We start from the raw sequence: 7,722 nt of genomic DNA on the forward strand, positions 1-7,722 counted from the left end.
AGCTCGGACGAGTAATTGATGTATCGAAGATACTTGTGACACAGGTTTAGCCGAGACTGGTAACCTAATGCCAACTTAAATGTTTAGCTTGAACGAGTAACCTGACATGTGTATATATATTCAGCTCAGATAATTGGTGTAATAGGATACCTGTGTATGATATGAATTTGATGTTCAAATGATTAAATGTTTAATTGATTATAAATATGGTATTGAAAAGTTGATTTTAGTAGATTGAAATGATATATGTTTGAATTATCATTTGATGTGATTATATGTTAAATTCACCTTATTGATATGTGGTAAGTTTTTGTTTCATGCCTAAGAACTTACTAAGCATTCAATATGCTTATCCTATTGTTTTACTCTCTCTTTGTAGATTGTCACTTTGCAGAACGTGTCAAGCGGATTGCCTAGAATCTCAAACTATCCCATTTTTGAATTAGTAGTTTTTCAATCATTTTAAGTTCGGAGTTGTGGCATGTATATAGGTGTCATGAAGTGTATGTATCTATATGTGAATATGTATACCTGTGTAAGCTTGTTTTTACCATTACTTAGTATGTTTGAATTGAATTTTAAATGTTGTCTTGATATATGGTTGAAATGCATGATTTGGCAATGGTTGGTGCCTAGTTATAATGGCATATTTTTGGTTGATATGTTTGAGAAATGTATGATGTTTGAAATGGCATGCTTCGAGATTGTGTAGCAATGGTAAGGCTTGGAGTTTCATAGATGAATTATTAGATGAAATGACATTAAGTTGTTTAGGTTTAAATGGTGAGCAATGTGATGATTCCCTTGCTAAAGACATGAACTATGGTGCTTGAACTATTAGGCATGTGTTAAAACTGAGTGACCTGAATCTTTAATTAAATAAAATATAGTGGTAAAATAAAATAAAAGTAAAATCCATATAGAACTACACTTCTTTTATTTTATTTTAGAATAAGGTTTTTTAAACCTTATTAAACTCCATCTATTTGATATTGATTAGAATAAGGTGTTTCAATCTTACTACAGTCATATTAGAATATGGTTTTACAAGCCTATAAATAGATATAGCCTACTCCTCTTGTAATCATTTGAATTCAACATAGTGAATTTTCTTCTCATTTGCCCGTGGTTTTTTCCGAAAGGGTTTCCATGTAAAAATCTGTGTGTTCTTTATTTTTTTCTCTTTTCTTTGCGATATATTGTCATTATCAACATTCTATTTTTTACAAATTGGTATCAGAGCTTTCAGGTTGTTCATCTCAATCACAGTAATGACATATTTGAAGTATAAAATTTTGATGTTGGATCGCAACACCATATTCGTGTTGTGGTAGATAAAGATGTAGATAGTTCTTGCACAGATGGACTTAGAAGATGCCCTGTTAGAGATAGATAAGATGCCTTTGACATTGACAGGGGAAGAGAAGAAGCATAAGGATCGAAAGGCGTTAACACAATTACATCTACATTTGTCTAACGAAATTTTGCAGGATGTGATGAAGGAGAAGACCGTCGCTGCATTATGGAAGAGGCTGGAACAAATATGCATGTCGAAAACTCTAACCATCAAGTTACATATGAAACAACGTCTTTATGCTCATCGTTTGGAGGAAGGTGCGTCTATGCACGAATACTTAGCAGTGTTTAAAGAAATTCTCTCAAACTTGGAGGCAATAGAGGTTCAATATGAGAAGGAAGATCTAGGGTTGATTCTACTTTATTCGTTGCCCCCGTCTTATTCAACCTTTAGAGACACGATTTTATATAGCCGCGAGTCTCTCATAGTTGATGAGGTTTATGATTCTTTGACCTCGTATGATAAGATGAAACATATTATGGTTAAACTCGACTCTCAGGGAAAGGGTCTCATTGTTCGTGAGAGACACGATTAGAATGCTAATGATTATCGAGGAAGGACATAGGAACGAAATCATCGCAGTAAATCTAAAGGTAGATCAAAGTCTTCAAATAGAGGTAAAACTTGTAACTTCTATAAGAAAAAAGGGCACATTATATATGAGTGCTATAAGCTACAGAATAAGATCAAAAGAGAGGCTGCGAATCAAAAAGGAAAACAACTAAAAAAATCCAGTGAAGCGGATGTTGTAGAAGACTACAGCAATAGTGAACTTCTAGTCACTTCTTTCAACAATTCTAAAGTGAACGAGGAGTGGATCCTTGATTCGGCTACACCTTCCACATGAGTCCCAATCGGGATTGGTTTACAACTTACGAAACAGTGTCTGAAGGTGTTGTTTTGATGGGAAATAATGCTTCGTGTAAAATTGCAGGTGTTGGAATGATTAAAGTTAATATGTTTGACGGAGTTGTCAGAACACTTAATGACTGCAGCATATTCCAAAATTGAAGAGAAATTTAATTTCGTTGGATACTCTTGATTCAAAAGGGTACAAATACACAGCTAAAAGTAGGGTTTTGAATATTTCCAAAGGTTCTCTTGTTGTGATGAAAGGGCAGAGAAAGACTGCCAAGTTATATATTTTGCAGGGTTCTACTGTTACTAGTGACGCAACTATCTCTTCCTCTTCCTTGTCAGATGATGATATTACTTAATTTTGGCATATGCCCCTAGGGCAAATAAGTGAGAATGACATGGCAGAATTGAGCAAAAGAGGACTTCTTGATAGGCAAGAAATTTGCAAACTGAAGTTTTGTGAGCATTACATTTTTGGAAAGAAAAAGAGAGTTCGATTCACCAGAGAAATCCATAACACGAAGGGAACGTTAGAGTATATTCATTCTAATCTGTGGGAGTCATCTAGCGTTCCTTCGAGAGTGGAGCTAATTATATGCTAACTTTTATTGATGATTTTTCCAGAAAAGTTTGGGCATTCTTCCTAAAGCAGAAAATTGATGTGCTTTTCGCATTCAAGTCTTGAAAAACTATGATTGAAAAATAGACGGGAAAATAAATAAAACACCTCCGTACAGACAATGACTTAGAGTTCTGTTCTGATGAGCTTAATAAACTATGCAAGTCAGAAGGGATCGTGAGACACTTGACAGTTCATCATACTCTGCAACAAAACGGCGTTATAGAACGAATGAACAAAACATTCATAAAGAAAGTTGAATGTATGTTGTCGAATGCTAACTTACCGAAGTCATTTTGGGCCGAAGCAGTCTTTAATGCATACTTTTTTATCAACCGATCTCTATCCATTGGTATTGAGAAAAAGACTCCACAAGAGGTAGGGTCTGGTAATCCTGTTGATTATTCTGATTTAAAGATCTTTGGGTGTCCTACGTATGCTCGTGTTGATAATGGAAAATTGGAATCGAGATCCATTAAATGTATTTTTCTTGATTATAAAGCTGGTGTAAAAAGGATATAAGTTATGGTGTCCTGAAAATAGAAAAGTTGTGATTAGCCAATATGTTGTTTTTTATGAAACTGATATGCTACCTAACTTATCTCTTAAAGACTATTCCAATAAAGAATATTAAAAAATAGATAGAGCTTCAAATTAATCCAGAATTTACAACGGAGTCGACTCTTCAAGCCAATACAAAAATTTAGAATAGAGTTGCTTCTTCACCACAATCCTCTATCGCAAAAATAGAATTAGACGAGAAATTAAACCTCTAAAGAAGTATGCTGAGGCTAATCTAGTTGTTTATGCTTTAAATGTGGTTGAAGATATAGATGCAAACCAAAAGCCATCTAATTATTTTGAGGCGGTTAGTTGTGAAGACTTAGAAAAGTAGATGTTTGCTATACAAGAGGAGATGAAATTACTCCACAAAAATAGAACATGGGATCTTGTGAAACTTCCTAAAGGTAAAAAGGTTGTTCGTTGTAAATGGATGTTTAAAAAGAAAGAAGGGACTTTAGGAGTTGAAGAACCTAGATATAAAGCAAGGCTTGTTGCAAAGGGTTACAGCCAAATTCTAGGATGGACTTCACAGATATGTTCTCCCCAATTGTGAAGCATAGTTCGATTCGAGCTTTACTTGGTATTGTGGCCATGCATGATTTGGAGCTTGAGCAGTTAGATGTAAAAACTGTATTTTTACATGGAGAACTTGAGGAGGATATTTACATGCAACAACTAAAGTGTTTTACAGTCTCAGAAAAAAAAAACTACGTTTGCTTGCTGAAAAAGTCCATTTACCGTTTGAAATAGTCACCAGGACAATGGTACACAAGGTTTGATTCCTTTATGACTTCTCAAGATTTCAAAAGAAATAGGTTTGACAGTTGTGTTTACTTTAAGAAAAAAGTTGATGATTCTTTTGTGTATCTACTCATTTATGTTGATGACATGTTGATAGCAGTGAAAGATAAAATGAGAGATAAGAAAGGTCAAAGCCCAAATAAGTGAAGAATTTGAGATGAATGATTTGGGACCAGCAAATAAGATACTTGGTATGGAGATTCTCAGAGATAGAAAAGTAAGTAAATTGTACCTAAGTTAGAAGGGGTACATTGAGAAAGTTCTTTGTAGGTTTAATATGCAGAGTGTTAAACCTGTTTGTACTCTTTTAGCAGGCCATTTCAGACTTTCACCAGCTTTGTCTCCACAATTAGATGATGAGATTGAGTACATGTCACATATTTCATATTATACTGCAGTGGGATCTCTCATGTATACTATGGTTTATTCATGTCCAGATTTATCATATGCAGTCAGTGCAGTTAGTAGATACATGGCGAATCCCGGTAAAGAACACTGGAACGCAGTTCAATGGATTTTAAGATACTTACGAGGTACTACGGATATTTTCTTATAGTTTGGAAGAACTAGAGATGAGGTCATTGGATATGTTGATGCTGATTTTGCTGGGGACCTTGATAGAAGAAGATCTCTCACAGGTCATGTCTTTACAATCAGAGGTTGTGCAATCAATTGGAAAGCCACTTTCCAAACTACAATAACTTTGTCTACCACTAAAGTTGAGTACATGGCGATTACTGGGGCTTGTAAAGAAGCTATTTGGTTGAAGGGGACTCTTTAGTAAACTCAATGAAGACCTTCAAATCATACAGTATTTTGTGACAGTCAGAGTGTCATATTCCTTACAAAAGATCAAATGTTTCATGAGAGAACAAAATACATTGATGTTCGGTATCATTTTGTTCGTGATATTATTGCTCGTGGTGATAGTGTTGTGAGTAAAATTAGTACTCACAAAAATCCTGCAGATATGATGACTAAATCACTTCCTATAACCAAGTTTGAGCATTGCTTAGACTTGGTTGGTGTTCATTGATAAGCTATAAAGTAACATATTTTTAATCCCATTCTTGATGCATTTTTGGATGATTTATTATGTAAATTAGTGAATTTAATGCTCATAATCCTTTAAACTCATGTTTTTATACTTAGGTAAGCATAGGGGAGTGAAATGAGTGAAAAACAAGCTAAAATCAGACAAAAATAGCTGTTTTCAAGATCCATACGGCCTGGGCATTTCCACACGGGTTGGGCACACACCCATGTGCCATCCTGTGTCGATTTTGCAACCTGCTTCCGAGATACACAGAAAAACATAATTTTTAGGCTTTCTCAGCATTCTAAAGTCTATAAATACCAATTAGAAGAATATTTAATGGGGCACTCAGAGAAGATGGACGAAAAAACTTGAAGAATGCCATCGAAATCAACTTAGAAGCGAATCTCCATCAAGATCGAAGATCTCCTTTTAATTTCTTTTGAAGTTTTAATGTCTTGTGGTTATCCTAACTTTGAGATGTTTCTATTCAGGATTATGAACTAAATTTCCTAGATATTTAGGGAAGATGAAACTTATGATGAATCTTATTATTTGATTTCTGATTTACATGATAAATACTTGATTCTTGTTCTCAATTATGTATGATTATTTCTTATTTTATTATTTCAAGAATATTAATTCATGTTCAATGTGCTTATTTCAGTGGAGCAAAAGTCTCTGTTTAAGAGTAGATCTAGCATAGTTGAGTGGAGTTGCATGCAATCCTAGAAATAAGACAACATAAATCTACCGGATTAGAGTCAAATCTAATAGGGGAATCCATAGATCTAGTTAATGCGACGATAGGGGTTTTAATTAGAAAGAGATTTCAATTAATCAACCTACAGTCAGTTGTTCTTACTCTCGAAAGAGAGATTAACATAATTTAGGGATTTTTACGGATCAAGACGCAAGTAAATAAATCATTTAATTCAGATTCAGAATACTAGGTGAAGTCTAAGTGGATTCTTTCCTGGGTATTGTCTTTCTCATTAGTTATCTTCGATTATTTTCCTATTTCATTCTCTGTTGCGTTCTTAGTTAAATTAGATTAGTAAATTTAAATGAAAAATAATCACTTCAATTTATCAGCTAAATAATAGAAAAACTGTGATTACTAGTACTCTTAGTCCTCGTGGATACGATATACGATATTTCCTACTCATTATAATTATTCTATTGTTCGATAGGTGCGCTTGCCTTTATCGTAATTATAGTTAGTTTAGTGACCATTAAGTTTTTGGCGCCATTTCCGGGGACTAAAATATTAGGAACACTTGGTTTTTATTAATTTAGCCATTTATTTTTATTGCATTTTACTTTTATTTTTATTTCTTGATTTTTTTTCTATTTGCTTCTGGCAGGTTCCTTTTGTTTATGACTAGAAGAAACTCGTCGGGATTATTGTTATTTGACAGTGAGATTGAAAGTACTCATTGTAGAAATCGTAGAGAAGCAAGTCAGAGTCGATAGAGTATAGTAGACGAGCAAGATGACGTTATTATTATTGATGAGATAAGTGATAATAAGAATAATCAGCTACCTCCTGTAGTTTCTGCAAATCCAGACCTTGTTCTTCGTACTATGTATTATTATGCCAACCCCACTCTAACTGGGGCTGAATTGAGTATTGTGAGACCCACCATTGCTACGAATAATTTCGAATTGAAGCCGGACACTATTCAGATGGTACAACAATTTGTTCAGTTCGATGGTTTGCAATACGAAGATCCAAATACTCATTTGGCTAATTTTCTGGAAGTCTGTAATACTTTCCAGATAAATGACGTTTCTAACGACGCTATTTGCTTACGGTTATTCCCTTTCTTGTTGAGGAACAAAGCTAAACAGTGGTTGAATTCTTTACCACAAGGTTTTATCACTACATGGGATCAAATGATCGAGAAATTCCTACTGAAGTACTTTCCACTGGGTAGACAACCAAGTTGAGGAATGATATCTCTTCATTTGTTCAGATCGACTTAGAAACCTTAGATGATGCATAAGAGAGGTATAAGGACTTATTGAGACGGTGCTCTCACCATGGGTTACCTCTATGGCTACAAGTTAAAACATTCTACAACGGTTTGAATCCCTCAACTAGGTAATTGATCGATGTAGCAGCTGGTGGAACTCTGAACAATAAAATACTTGAAGCGGCTTATGAATTTATAGAGGAGATGGCATTGAATAATTATCAGTGGCAAGTCATGAGGACGAAGCTGATGAAAGCAGACGATGTTTTCAATTTAGGTGCAGTCACCATGTTATAAAATCAGGTATAACAATTAAATAAGAATATCGATGGTTTATATGTTTCTATGCCGGTACATCCGGTAATGCAATGCGATACGAATGCAGGAGAAATGAACAATCCAGAATGTCTACCCTACGGTTCTAGCACAGAGAACGAACAAATAAATTATATAGGTAATAATTTTAGGCCTCAAAATAACCCTTATAGTAACACCTATACTACAGGTT

General features: G+C 34.5%; 1 non-coding gene across 1 annotated transcript; it reads right to left on the bottom strand.

The window, feature by feature from the left end:
- Positions 1-7,181: 7,181 nt before the first annotated feature.
- Positions 7,182-7,288, bottom strand: LOC128039375 (small nucleolar RNA R71). Its single transcript, XR_008193879.1, has one exon. It is a non-coding gene; the product is annotated as a small nucleolar RNA R71 (small nucleolar RNA).
- Positions 7,289-7,722: the final 434 nt, after the last annotated feature.

The sequence above is a fragment of the Gossypium raimondii genome, chromosome 2 (genome assembly GCF_025698545.1).
Source record: "Gossypium raimondii isolate GPD5lz chromosome 2, ASM2569854v1, whole genome shotgun sequence".
Taxonomy (NCBI): Eukaryota; Viridiplantae; Streptophyta; class Magnoliopsida; order Malvales; family Malvaceae; genus Gossypium; species Gossypium raimondii.